This window comes from Pleurodeles waltl, chromosome 8, assembly GCF_031143425.1.
Source record: "Pleurodeles waltl isolate 20211129_DDA chromosome 8, aPleWal1.hap1.20221129, whole genome shotgun sequence".
NCBI lineage: Eukaryota > Metazoa > Chordata > Amphibia > Caudata > Salamandridae > Pleurodeles > Pleurodeles waltl.
Window position 1 is genome coordinate 1482930286 of NC_090447.1, and position 15428 is coordinate 1482945713.

Consider the following 15428-nt stretch of genomic DNA (forward strand, 5'->3'; position numbering starts at 1 on the left):
ACCCTGCCTGGTCTTGCCTTTCTGAGCTCCATGTAGCAGAGATTATACAATACACACCAGAACAGGCACTTGCTGAGCTGGCAAGAATGATTATCATTCTGTAAAAATAACTTATGTTGTCCTTCTCTGGGGAATACGTTTCTCCTTACTAATGAGCATGAAGAATTAAGGACTCTTCAAAGAATGGGCCTCTCCAGGGACTGCGTGTGTCAGAATATCGTAGTCTGCACAATGTTTCGAGGGAGACACTATAAATTGCCATGTTGTACTCTGCTGTGGAGGGGGCGATTAAAGAGGGGAACTTGTGAAAAGGGTGACTGGGGGGCAAAGAGGCTGGTCACACACTCCATGTAGCTCTTACTTCCTAATGTAATGGGCCGTCTGTGGAATCGTCCTTTGAACAAAGAATCCGGATACTTGGAAAGGACAGTATGGTTAGCGCATTCTGGAGTTAGGGATATGAAAATCCCCAAAACTAAGTTCCCAGGGTTTTCTTCAGATACGACAAGAGGGTCTGAGTGTAGGTAGGGAGGCACTTAAAACTAAACCCGGATACATTTCATTTTAATTATTACTAATTTTTTTTCTGCTTTCTTGTCTGCCATTTTTCCCATATATCTCACATTACTCTACAGTGGCCAGATTGGCAACTCTAGTGGTCAGTTTGGCAAACGTAAGTGATTAATAAAACTCCTTAAGTAAATAAAGTAATCTTTATGCTGTTGCATATCTACTTTTTCATGCTCCTCATGTGGCTCAATGGACCATTGTGACCATTTCCGGCGGTAATTTCACTGCTCTGCTGAGCGCTGCAAAATTACAGGTCAACGAGATTAATAGGCATCTCGCACCTGGTACCCGGATTTGTCCTCATATATTGGCTTTGTCGATTGGTTGAACGTGTCCCTGTTTTGGGGCCATTCTGTGTTGGGTACCTACAGCCTTCAGAATCCCTGTCAGTATCTTTGGGGACTGGGTTTTACAGTTCAGACACACATTATTCTTTGCTCGGCCAAGACGTATGACCCCTCGGCCCCCTCCAACTTTCTCCTCCATGGAAACATGGAAAGTAAAAAAAGAGAAAAAAAAAAGAGAAGAACAAAGAGCATTCCGCCCAAATCACTTTTTGGTGCTACGTGTTTTTTTGTTGTTGTTTTTTTTAAAATTTCCAGCCAACCCTCCATATAACTTCAAGGCATTTACTCTAAAATACACCAAGGCATGGCTATTTCGAAGACGAAAGGGTAATGAACTCTTCATTAATCCTTATGAGCAGTAAGTTTCCTAGCTGGTTAAAGTCACCAGACTGTTGAATTTACAGATTATACAATCGGCAATAAAATGTCTAAATAAACTGTAAACTTCGCACTTGTATAGCGCATTATACCGCTGTGGAACCCCGCCTGGCTTTTCCCTGTGAGGCACCCACTCCTGGACAGCCCCAGGGTGAAGCCAGGCATCCAAGCGCTGCGAGGGCCGTTGTGGAGATTAAGCAAGCTATTGCCCAGAGTTACAGAGTGGGACCCATCAATTAGATTAGGCACCGAGGCGAGAATTATCTGGTCCAAGAGACTTGAGCCCAAGACCCGCCGAGGTGGGAATTTAACCCTGGTCCCGGGCCAGAACTCTGCATCAGGGTCTGCTGCTCTAACCATTGTGCCACACTTCTAAAACAAGCAATGGCGAATGCAGTAGGGAAGCACTTCTGTGCGAGTGGTTCCGTTTTTACATTTTCAGGTACAGCATTAGCAGACGGATTTTAAGTGTAGTGGAAATATATCTGCATTATACTTACAGGGGCTTTCAGCCCGCTTTCATCATCCACTGGTCTGTTGCTGTCTTCCAAATGATATGCATTCAGCATGAGGCAGTGGGTCAGCCGACTTCAGCCATTGGCTACTCTCACTGAGTGATGGCATTCTGCTCTTCCACAAAGAGCTCTTCCGCATCAAAGTAGTTCACTTCAGTGCCAGAGTTTCCTATGACAATGTTAGCTTTTTAAAACCAAAAACATGTTTTGTCTTTTTTTTTTTTTTTTTTTTTTCTTTTCAAATGTTTTTTATTTAAAATTTGAAGGACATGACGCCCTCACAACAATGTTTTATAAACTCCATGGCAAAACAAGCATTGACAAAGCCAAAAGTCTGGAAGCATATTCCAGGCCAATTGCCTTTGCCAGTGCTTGTTTTATTGCAAGAATGTGCCACAAAGATAAGAAGAGACTAACTATTGCTGCCGCCTGTGATTGCCATAAAATTTTTAAATAAAAAAAAATCGCATAATTTTAATAAAACAGTCCATGTGCTTGCTAGCAGGCAGGTGTACTTAGGACAGGCAAATCAACTTTGTTTTTTTATTTTTAAAGCATGTCACAGGAAAATACGATTCCTAACGGAACTGAGAAAAGGTACTATTGACTTTAAAATACAGCATCCAAAAGGCATAGCTTTAACAGACAAAGATGACATGAAGAAAAAACCAGCATTGACAAAGGCAGTATATCTCCTGTGACAACCATGGAACTTATTTTTTGCAAATGTGCAATATGCAAATCAACTTAAGACTTATTAACAAAAAAAGTAGAAATAAATCCTGTGTCAACCTCCTAAATACACCACCCCAGGCACTGAAGTGCAGTCCTCTTCCTGCATCTGCCCACATGTGATAAAACAAATTGTCATTAATATCAGTGCGAGACAGCCAACAGATGAATTGGGCTGACGTTGCGGTATGCTTTGGTGGGTAGAAGTAAAATGTGAGTGACACTTGAACAGACCAGTGAATGGCGATGGTTGACTGACAGCCCCTTTATATATTTTATGTATGTACTTTCATGTTATGAATCTATACATATAAATAATACACTAGCACCCACTTTCAGTTCTCCATGGCAAGTTTTGAAAAGATCCATCAACCAGGTCCAATAACAAAGGGAGAATGATTTTAATTCCCATTGCATTCAATACAGAAAAAACGACAGAACTGTATTACTCCTAAGTTTGTCAAGAAGGTATTAGTGTACCCAATGCGGTGCCTTTTCTTGAATTGCTGTCAATCAGTTCTGTATTTTTTTTGGGAGAAATTAGCATTATAAAAGATGCTCAGGTTGGGCATGAAGTGGTTAACTTGTACAGGTATCTGGGCCAGTAATTTACAGAGGATCTGCTTTACCAGTACCGTAGACCTCTGTGCCTCCAAAGTTTGAAAAACACTTTGATCACATTGGCTGTAGCATTTTCACCTGTCCTTTTTTGGAACAGCATATCTGAAGACCTATCGGATTGGATGGCCACAACATCAGGAGAAAATATTGCAGTCCCCATTCAAGGATGTGGGAAATTGGCCACTGCACTGGGGAATTGGAAAACAAATGCCATTTTGGTTAATCAAATTTACAGGAACAACCACCAGCCGTAAAAAAAATAAAAAATAAAAAAAAATACCACAGAACCAAGTTTTATTCTACTGGCTGGCAAGCTTTCCATATCTGGAGTTATGAAACTAGGGCAAGGTTCATGGACACGTGTTAGCCTTTTGTAGGGTCCATGGATCCTGCATAGATCATTGAAGATGGCTAGAGGTTAGACCCTTTGGTGCATGTGACCAGCCCCTGCTGCACATGGCCAAAGTTCATGCATAATTTCAGTCAATCAATCAGGATTTATAAAGCATGACTACCCAATAGGGTATCCAGTTTGGGTCGGAGAGTGAGGCGCTGGGCTGGCGGACAGGAGTTGGATCCCCTGCTCTTTGCCTTCAGACGCTGTGCCTCTGGTTGCTCGCATGTTTAAATGGCCTCAACTAAAATTAGTTGTTGATACTGTTTTTTTCCACAGAAGCCAGTCCTTGTAATGTCCATGCTAGGCAATCTCATATCTTTGCATCTCCATAAGATCTCACATACTCAAGAGCTCAGCGAACAAAGGAGTAACCACCTATCCACACACAATCTGTGGTGCTAGAATCCTCGTGATCCACTGAGAAGACGCTCTGAGTCTTCACCAAAAAGGAATAACAAAAAAAGTGACTGATATAAGGCAAATGCATTGTAGTTGTCTGTTGTCTGTGAGTTAGAACAAAATGTTAGGTTACAGATAGAGGTATGAGAGAGAATAATTAAACTTTGCTGTGCTTAGCAGAAAAAAACAGCTTCGCCTCAGCTTTGCAGGTAGACACCATGCAGTGCAAAGCATTGTCTATACCATGATTGGTTTACACTCATATGGTGATACCAAGGACTGCCAATTATTTTAAAGTTACAGTCTCCTGATGAACAGACTATGCATGGTGAAATTTTGACCTGACTAGGAACTGTGTACATGCTCTGATTTGGTAACCTTGGATCCTGTCCTAAAGAAGAAAGGGACTTTCTGCTGTTGGATTAAGATTAAGCAAAGTTCAAACAGTGCCTTTGTTTGCACCAAATATATCCAAAACAACTTCTATTTAGATATTACAGCTTGACCCTTGAGATTTATATAAGGGTAGATTTTCACAATAAAGTTCTCCCTTTGGAAGAAGGGATATCTGTGGTTGAACGTTCTTATAAAGATTTTTATAGGAATATTTCCAATACTTTTTTCAAACATGTCCTCTATAAAATAATCTGTAGATTGATAACTAATGTTTTTCTTGTAAATTATTCAGTTTCTTACATTACTTTCTTGTTATCTTATGGCTCATAAGATTAAATATCTTTTGTGACAAATGAAGGAGATAATTGAGGAATGTAATGAAAGGGAAACGGATGTACTTTCGTAGTTGAGAATGCCGTGTGGACTATTAAAGCATAGTAATGATAAATACATCAGCGTGTTCTTTAATCCTAAAACTCCATCTTTTGTAAAGACATTCCAGAAAGAATCGACAAGTGCACTGAGCAGATATGATTTTGCAAATGTGTATTACAGGTGCAAAGTGATGCAAAGTAGTGCCCAGTCTTGTGAGGCCTTTTTTTTCCAGTGCAAAAGGTATTTTGCGCTGGAAAGATGCCTTTCTTTCTGCATAAATGACTGTGCCACTTTACACCAAGAGGCTGTTACTTAAGAGTACACTTGGGCAGATCAGAGTGAGCACCCATAGTTACAATGCTTGAGCTAGTGTGATAGCCAGACCAAGCGTTACAAAATATAAAACCTTAAAATGGGCACTAACAGCGAGAATTTGGTTTAATTTACACAATTATCCCTCGCATTATATTTGTACTTCACTGTACAGCGTACATGCAGTGTGTGGATTGTTTCAGAACTTGTCTAGGATGTAGCATTGGAATGGTATGCTTTAATACAAATCTTATGCTAAATAGTTCGTACACACCTCTGCATTATGGTTGTGCTTTGGGCAGGCCAGACTTTAAATGCTAGTGGAGGGTGGTGCACAGGGCTTAGTCAGAAGTGAAGTATTGTGCCCCATCTCTTTGGGGCTTGGTCTGAGGCTGCATACAGAGGAAACCAGATGCCTGTGGATGTTGTGGCCCAAGACCTAGCTGGAAGCCAGACCCTAGCCTCCCCTGCCCGCAACACACAGTGAAATACCTCCTTTATTGTGCTCTTGGAGGGTGGGGGCACAGGACATGGAAAGAGGCCAGGCTCTGTGGCCCTTCTCTGCTGCAGCGAGGGTCAGGCAGAGCGCCTGACTGGGCATCACCCACTGAGTATGGCTGTAGTCCTTGCACATTGAGAATTGTCAGCCAGTGGTGGGTTGAATGCAGGGCCTGTATATAGAGCAGGCCTTGCAGGCAATCCCCCAGTCAATGTGTACTGGAATGGGAATGTCACCTGCATGATGTACAGCCATGTCCTCTGCCCTGCATGCCTAACTGCGAGTATCTGTTACCCTGTTTTTAGATTTGGACCACAGCCTCTCACTAATTTAGCAGGTGAGAGAAGGCCTAGGGCTGCCCTTTGAAAAGAGGCCAGTCCTGGAACCTTTGTGGACCTGGAGTGGTGCACCAAGCGCACACTCCATTGTGGCAGAGGATTAATGCTTCTGTCATGGTTTCATGCATGTAGCGTAGTGGTGGCAACATACCATGTTTTTGGAAATCCTAGAGTGACCATATTGATGGTAGTGGGGATCTGCTGGCTCACTTATATACAATTCTGCTGCTACATATGAGCCAGGATACGTCCTTACTCTCTTGCATTGCATTGATATCACATTGCATGCTATGGATTTGCCTACTGCAAGGTGAATTGTATGCTCAGTGGATCCAGGTACTCCTATCTTTTGATGACTTGACAGGTTTCAAGTCACAGAAGGGGTCAAAGAAACCTTGATGTGTCTGGATTGAGAAAATCTGATGGAAGGATTACCGTTCTTGATCAATTTGTAATGAAAGCGGACTTGTCCCTGGAAGCTTAACGAGCCTCCCTTCAAGAATTGGAAACAAGAGGCCGCTGGTCAAGTCAGGAGAAGGTTCTTCATATAAACATACTTGATTGAAGTTGCAGCAGTTTGCCAAAGCCTACAACCTTTTGTAATAAGGCTGGAGCATTCAGCGGTGCTAGTCAGAATTGGCAGTATGACTGTAATGTTTTTTATATAAAGTAGGATGGCGCAAAATCCCACACACTTTCAGAAAAAGTGCATCTCTGTTGGGATTGAGCGAGAACAGAATAGAGCTAATGACAGAACATCTCCTGAGTGTTGTGAACAAGATGCCTCCAACAGAACAATAAGCATATCTTACAAATGGGAAGTACCGTATTTTCCGGCGTATAAGACGACTGGGCGTATAAGACGACCCCCTACTTTTCCTGTTAAAATATAGGGTTTGGGCTATACTCGCTGTATAAGACTACCCCTCTTCCAACGCACACCAAATAAAAATTTAAAAACATCAGATTTGATTTTAACATGGTAATTTTAATTCAAATGCTTATGACATGCAGGTACTTAGTAGGAAAACTGTCACTTATAAACAGAAGGCTGTTTGTCATCAAACATGTAAACATAAAACAGTGCAAGTGGAATAGCCTGGAGCACATGCTGGAATACGTGCCTGTCCAGACAACTGCCAGCGAGGATTGCGGCACACGGTAAGGACAGCTCAACTCACGGTTGACCAATCAGCTCTGTGTCCACAAGTAGCTGAATCTTGTGGGATGCGGAACCCATCATACGCTTGGAATCGATTTCCAAATGCAACGCACGGTGGCTCAGCTACAGGGCGCCTGTCCCTGAAGTTTCAGCACACCGTATACTGGCGTATAAGACGACCCCCGACTTTTGAGGAGATTTTCAGGGGTTAAAAAGTCGTCTTATACGCCGGAAAATACGGTACTTAAAAGATTTAACAACTATGATTTTTGAGTAATTGGATCACCCAACATTAGAACTTTTCCCAACACTGTAGAACAAGAATTGCTGGTACTTCAGGCAGCGGGATCTGGGATCGAGGGGTGATGCATTTTTAATCCCATGGTTCATGATACTAGGCTTTTGCTTTTCACAGTTTCCTACATCCCAAGAGTTCTCAACAAAGCCAAGAGAGAATCCTCACAGTTGAGCTTTAAAGCCTTATTTGGGCTTAACAGTACTCTTACACGGCCCTCCTACACCTCTCAAAAGCTCCACCCATATCTCTTTCTTGGAAGAACACACAGATTCTCCACCATGATCCAGCATCCCTGCGCTTACCGGCATGGCTCTTGCATATCTATAATTTGCCCAGTTACACTTTCTGCCGAATTGAAACACATCCTCTCAGATGCTTGAACTTCTGCTTCGTGATAGCCATAAATGTAGAATAGTCCTGCCTTTGCGTGGGGACCCTGGATTACTTATTTATACATTATTTTCTGACTTTGGCGGTAGCCACCTCAGTGTTTGTCTAGTGACACCTCCATAAGTCTTGAACATGCCAATTTGAACTGCCTTTTTTCTGCATATTAAACTATAATAGCGTAATTACCATTATAAATCTAAACCACATTGCAGCATTTAAATTCAGAAAGGAAATGCAAAAAATCCATGTGGGTCAGAGATAGCCTTCTTTCTCCCTCAGGAGAGGCACTTCACAAAAAGTTGTCATTTTAGAAGAAAATTACCACTGATGGTGTTACAAATCAATGAAGAAGTTAAATTATTCAAAAGAGGTTGAGTGAATTAGGAATATATATCTTTCTGAAGACAAAACCTCCAAAAATAGATGAGTTTATCACCCTGAAGTGTTCTGAGATCATCATCACGAGCCAGACAAAAGAACTGAGTTTGTATGCAAACTGTCAATACAGTGCTGCTGGGTCTTAAAGCTACAGTGTATACTTAGTGCAGCTAATTCACCTTTGAGAGGCACCTATTCTTAATGTTTTCTGTATAGCACAGATTTAGGCTGTTTCACACATTTTGACTTTAAATGGTGCAGTTTGGTTTAGGGTTATATCCAAGGCCTCCGAGGACTGCCGCACCATTGATCCTGAAGGTGCTGAGGTAACCACCCCTTGATAGTCTTGATTTTGGTTGTGTGGAAAATCCCTGGACCGTTTGCAGAACCGATTCAGATTCGTAGTTCCAGTCATAATTGCCAGATAGGTCCCACGAGGGAAAGAAATCAAAGATGTTTAAGTGTTCTTCGACTTCTCGTGCTGGTCTAATTCTTGGATGAGGCGCGGTAATGTTGGCACTTTCGAGGCCTCTCTCCTTAGCAGAACCTGTGCCCCTGAAGAAAGAGAAGTTGATGATGCTCAGGTCCTGTCTGTCCCTGATCCGGAAGACTGTATGATAGTGCTGGCCTTACGGAACACCTATTATCACATCCCAGTCCTGCCTACCCACAGGCGATGGCTGCGGTTCACCATGGGCCACAAATATTATTAGTTCACTGTGCTCCCTTTGGGCCTTAGCAGCGCCCCTTTGGTGTTAACCAAGGTGATGGTGGTTGCAGCACATCTGTGGAGGTCCGAAGCCCAAGTCATCCCCTATGGAGGCAGGCCCACCCCTTGCTGTCATCTCTTACCTTCAGAATACAGCTGACCAACTGCAGTCGCTGGGTGTCACTATGCAGAAGTCACACCGGACTCCCTCTCTGATGCTCCCTTTCATCAGAGCTGTCCTTGACACAATGCAGTTTCGGGCCTGTTCTCCCGAATGGAGTCAAGGATATTCAGGTTATGGTTGCAATGTTTCAGCCTTTATCCTGGATTTCGATGAGACTGACTCTGAGGCTGTTGGCTCATGGCCTCCTGCATCCTGCAGGTAACATGCCTGTCAGCATATGCAGGCTCTGCTGTGAGACCTAAAGTCCCAGTGGCCACAGCATCAGGGGAATTGCTCTAACATGATCTTGGAGAGAGCTGTAAAATAGCTGCAATAGTGGCTGACAAATTGCGACTGGGTCAGCAGCAGACCCCTCTCTCCCCCACCCAGAGCTCACTGTGAGTCTCAACTCCACATCAACCTGCTAGAGCGGAGGGTGATCCAAGGGGCTTTAGAAGCCTTTCTTCCTTCGATCAAGGGAAAGCTAGTTTAGGTGTTCATGGACAGTGCAACCGCCATGTGGTACTGCACAAACAAGGCAGGTTGGAGTTGCGGATCCTGTGTCAAGAGGCCCTCCTTCGCTAGCGAAGCCTTGAACGCCGGGGCTTTTTCTTTGTGGTTCAACACTTGACAGGCTCTCTGAACGCCAGAGCAGATGTATTCAGCCATCAATGTTGAGGATTACAAATGAAGTCTCTATCCAGAAGTGGTGTAAGGTCTCTTTTGAGATTGGGGAGAACCATGGTTAGATCTGTTTGCTCCCACTAGAATGTGCGATGTTAGCAGTTTTCCGGACTGGAATTTCTAAGTCAACTCTTTCTTAGAGACACTTTTCGTCTTGAGTGGAGCTCCTGCCTCTTTGTATGCCTTTCTGCCAATACCTCTCCTGTTCAAAGTTCTCAAGAAGATCAGGAACAACCAGGCCCAAGTCATTCTTGTGGCCGCAGATTGGGCACGGAGAGATTTGTATTAAGAACTCCTGAGCATGAGTTGATCAGGTTGCACCCTCGGGATGATCTTCTGTTGCCATCATAGAGCCAGGTCCTACACCCAAACCTAAGCACCCTTCGCCTTCATGCGTGGAGACTGAGCGTTGGCAGGTGACAGCTTTCAGCCTTCCTCCTGAAGGCTGTGATGTTATTCTGGCAGCTAGGTGACCCTACACCAAATCTGTATACACCTGCCTTTAGGAAAAGTTCATAACATGCTGTACATCCAAGAACATTGACCCTCTTTCTGCACCCTTATTCCCATGTCTTTTCACTGGCCTAGCAGGGCTCGGCTCTGGGCACTGTTAAAGGTTACTTATCAGCCATATCTGCTTTTTTTATGGTTGCAGGACCAACCTTCCTTGTTCAAAGTCACCTGTGGTGACTCAATTTCTTAAGGGACTCCAACATCTACTTCCCCCAAGACAGTTTGTCAACCCATAATGGGACCCCCAATCTGGTCTAAACCTTCCTCGTGCTCACTATTGGAGCCACTGCACAATTGTCCACTTTGAATATTCACTATCCTACTGGTTTTCTGGTGGCCATAACATCGACCAGGAGGGTCAGCGAACTGCAAGCACTCTATTTGCACACTCCCTACACTCTACCCAGACAAACTGGTTCTGAGAACCTGGGCTTCTCCCTTGAATGTTGAACAAAATATCACAATGCCTACTTTACTTTATTTGCTCCACCTAATCTTTCTGAAGAAAAGGAGTGACTCCATCATCTGGACCCCAAAAAAGTGTTGTTTTACATTGATGGAACCAGAGACTTCCTGGCGGACAAATAACTCTTTGTTGTATATATTGGGGCAAAGAAAGACCGGATGTGCAGAAACAGACCATGTCACAATGGATTGTTCTCTGCATAAAAATCTGCTACGCATTGCTAAGATGCATTCCATTGAGAACTTTTACGCTCATTTCACCAGAACCAAGGCTGTAACCACTGTGTTAGCTTAGGGAGTTCCTGCCATAGACATCTGTCAACAACGTTGGCACCTTTGCACATGTTCACCAAACACTGCTGCCTGGATGTGAGGGGTACTTTACCCGTTTAATTCTGTGGGGCTTTTTGCTCAAATTTTTTCGGAGACCCACCTCTAGGGAGGAATTGTTTGGGTATCTGTTCTAAGATGAAGAATCCGTGGCTAGAAGTCAATCAGATGAGCAAGTTACTTACCTTTGGTAGCGCCTTATCTAGTAGGGAGAAGGGTTGGGCAGAAGATTGAGGAGTTATGCTGTTGGGCGATAAATATCCATGTCGTGATTCTTGTTCTGCAATTTAGCGCTAGTAGCGTGAGTAACGCTGAAAAATCAGCATGAACAGCACCATGCACTGAACAAGAGCGCATTGCTATTCAAGTTGATTTTGCTGCCACTCAAGTGGCAGCAAATCTGCTCGAGAAGCAGCCCTCTGACCACGACCACCTGTGTTAGAAAGTGCCATTAGGTGACGCCAAATCTTGCTCCTGTTTCTGGAGCCTTGCTGAAAAAAGTCCGCCATACGTCAGTTGATGGAATTTGGCTGAAAATTAGTAATCTTCACCCACCCGTGTTAGAGACTCTGTCTAACTGCAGATTCCTTACCAATCCTCCATGCTCTGCGAACAGATTTCTCCACAGGGTCACCCTAATGTGGCTCTGTGCTTCTGGTGTGGAAAAGCCACAAAAAGAATATGATGTCAGCATGCTGGGGTGATGCCTATATTGGTACCGCGCACTTCACTTCCTGCAGAGACATTGCAGAGCCAAACAACACAACTTACCAGCACATAAGGGTACTGCTCGAAAATGTCCAGATCCAGTCTGACGCCTGGAAGTAGTTCTGGTGTAAGGAATTTGCAGCTAGAGTGTCTCTACCAGATAAAACATTACTAAAGGTAAGTAACTTGTTTAGAAAACTTTCCATGTTTTAGTGCAGTGTTAGACTGTCATCTCTAGCTTTTACTAGGATCATCAAGGAGATTTCTTATAGGCCTGTTCTGATGGATACAACTACCTGTGGATTCCTCACCTCATGAATACTCCCATGGCGCCAGCATTCGACGGAAATCTTCTTACTAGTCTCTGCACGTCGACGAGGACGTCACTGTCTCGCACGCGACGCCGTCTGACGTCATACAGGCAATAAGAGGTCCTCGACGACGTGCAGACGTCAGTTTCCTTTTTTCCGTGCATTCGAAACGGTTATCTTCGAGGGAGCAACTGTTACTCTTGCGGTTACAGTGTATATCTTGCTGCGTACTCTTTCTCTGTGGAAATAATGTCGCAGAGAAAGTCTGGATTTAAGCCTTGTCGTGAGTGTGGAGGCAAGATGTCGGTGACGGATCCTCATTCCGATTGCCTTTGGTGTTTGAGCTCCGACCACGACGTCTCGACTTGTGATTCGTGTCAGCACATGAATCCGAAGGCCCTTAAAGAACGCGAGGCGAAGCTGTTTATGGCCAAGTCAAAGGAGAAGCATCACAAGAAAAAGTCTTCTCCAAGACATCGGCGTCATCGAGACTCCCGGCGTGTGCTGCTTTACTCTTCAGAATATCAAAACTATGCACTTCAGGATATTTTAAGGCACAATGTAAAGCAATCACTCTCAAACACCTTCGTAAGTAGAATAATCAAGTTTATTTAAGGGGCAAGTTCTCAGCTAGCAAAACTAAACCACACTAATATATATATATATACATCAGGAGAATAACATGAGAATAATAATAAAGATATAAGCACTCTGTGAATAATTGCAAGAGTAAGTGCATATAATACGAGCACACACAATATACCTCAATGCTCAATAGCATGAAAATGACTGCAAGAGTAAGTGCATATTACGCGCGCACACACAATATACTTCAATGCTCAATAGCATGAAAATGACTGCAAGAATAAGTACACATTACGCGCGCACACACAATACACTTAATAAATTGAAAAGCTTCACCGAAAAGAGCGTCTGCATCCCTCCGCCGTACACAAAGCTGGGGAACCCAAATCAGCTGACACAGGGAGCTTCTGTTCGGGACAATCAGTCCTCCTGGCGTTGCGTCCAACCCAGAAGAGAGTTCCTAAACCAGCCCATCTAGGCCCCCAACTTTTATAGTATTTACTAACGCCCAGGAGTCTTTTCTAGAAAAAGACCCCCTCCTTTACAAATTGTGCAATCGACGGTACCTTGTTCACCCTTCGAGACGTCTCCTCAGAACGGGCCAAGTTCCCAGGAGAGGACTCCAAGGTGAAGCTTGCATTCCTCCTTGTGTACAGGCGCATCCCCCTGTTGTTCTAACTGATAGCTCGTGGAATGTAAATAGCGCCCTTCGTACCAGGCAGATGGAGCGAAGTTGAGCAGAAAAACACCCCACCCTTCAGCTTGCCGAAGCTTGTGGAAAAACACAGAACAGTGCCTTACGCACCGAACCAGACTCGGCAAAATGGAGTCGTGAACCAAAATGGAAGCGAAGGCCAATGAAAGCAGAGGCCAATGGTCCACACTCTGCACCACTGTTTACCTTGCACGTAGTGCTGCCGCATGCACGTAGTGTATGTAGCAATACATCTCCACCCTTGGACCATTTGGCCAACTTACAACTAAGTATATCCTATAAGCTGAAATGGCAATGCTCTTGGGCGAAACTGAGATATAAGATTAGGCACACACTGAATACAACAACATAATGAAATTAAAATAACTGTTATGATAATGATTACACCAAAGATATAACGCAGTTGGCCTAAATTAGGCAGCCATCCAAAAGCCCAATCCCACCACCCCTTGTCAACATCTTGCTGCACCCCCTTCACCAACTTATGCAGGGCCTCTATGTGGGAGTTGATTGATATGGAGTAGTCGGATAAATTGAAGCAACATAATCCTTCAAAATCACTGCAGCCATGGTTGTGTTTAAGCAGTAAATAATCAATAGCAGCGCGATTCTGCAAAGCAGCTCTTCTAATTCCCTGTACATCTAATAACAGCTCAGCTAAGGCAGCTGATGTATAGTTAATATTCTTGACTACTAAACATGCAAGTTTATTAATAACTCTGGTATTATATACTGCAAGTCCTGGCACCCCTACGATAGAACTAGCTAAACTAACATATTCTGTTTTGGACAGCAATGAAATTTCAGAATCACAGTCCGTAGGTAATTGAATAGTGTCTCTGGTATAGCGAGGGTGTAGAGCAGTATCCATGGGAAACATGAGAAAGCCTAAGCGTGACCAGGCACAAGGCCCTCCGGTTAGATTGGCTGGAATATAAGTAAAAGAAAGATTACCACAAGAAAAGAGCCAACCTTTAGGCAACTTAACATTTTGAATGTGGCTGGCAGCAGGCACCACATGTTGGCAAAACATTGAATTATTTACATTCAAACAGGTTAGGTCAGTCCGTGAGTGGCACAACGTCCGTTGTGCAGCAGTTAAGTTTTTGTCTCTTTTCTCCAATTTGAGCTGAGCACATTTACCTATTTTCATAGGATCACAGGTCAATGAATAGCACACATCCCCACTTGAGATGTTAAACGTGAGTATAGATGTCATGTTCCTCCACAACCGCCTGCCCACCTCCGGGCAATGACGGCAGTACTCATAGAGTGACAGATGGGAGCGAACGTCACTCACATCCACCATTCCATCCTGGTTTGTATTGTTAAAGATGTGTAATAATACAGCAGCAGGAGTGGGCACTGCCACTAGACAAGTGGTAATCAAATCTTGAACGCTTTGCATGTTACTCATACAGAAGTGAGATATATTCAGCACTTCCTGCGCTAGATGAATCCAAACATTGTTCGGTTGATGCAGCAGCGTTGGCATCTGCGGCTGACGGTTGAATTTTTGGGCTATGAGCCCCTCCCGCTCCCCGGTGGAGTCTCCCGAACGGGCTCCATACACCACACTCATGGCACAGGCACTCCACAGGATGATCTGAAAAGAACAAAGGACAAAACACGTATTATCATTCTCGCAGATAGCATTTGTCAGCGGGAACATGTTCCCATTTGTCTTGACCAGGTCGCATAACTACCAGGACATTGTCTGGTCCAGTGGCGATGACATCAGCGGGTTGAGGAGGGTTATTTGGGGATTCAATCCACACTTTGGCCCCTGGGTTCTTGTCAGTAGATCCGAACCCTCCTTTGCCTCTCACAGTGAGAAGAGCTGGGGCGCTCCCCTTCTTAACAACACCTCCATAAACCGGCATAATGACAATTTGGGCAACGCGATCACCAGGTTGCACCACTAGGTCTGTGTCACCACTGTTCAAGAGAATGACTTTCAACTCGCCTTGGTAGTCTGCATCTATCACGCCTCCTAAAACTTGGATGCCCCTCAAGGCAAGCCCAGATCGAGGGGCGATCAGACCGTAATGCTCAGGGGGAATCTGAATTCCCACCCCAGTTTCAATCAGAGTGATGTCTCTAGGTTTCAATCGATGCATGTGTAAAGCATGTAAGTC

The 15428-nt window shown here is 44.0% G+C and overlaps 1 protein-coding gene across 5 annotated transcripts in view; it reads left to right on the top strand.

Moving 5' to 3' along the window:
* The window catches only part of ZDHHC23 (zinc finger DHHC-type palmitoyltransferase 23), a 226749-nt gene that overhangs the window by 19010 nt on the left and 192311 nt on the right, over positions 1 to 15428 (top strand). The window lies entirely within an intron of this gene.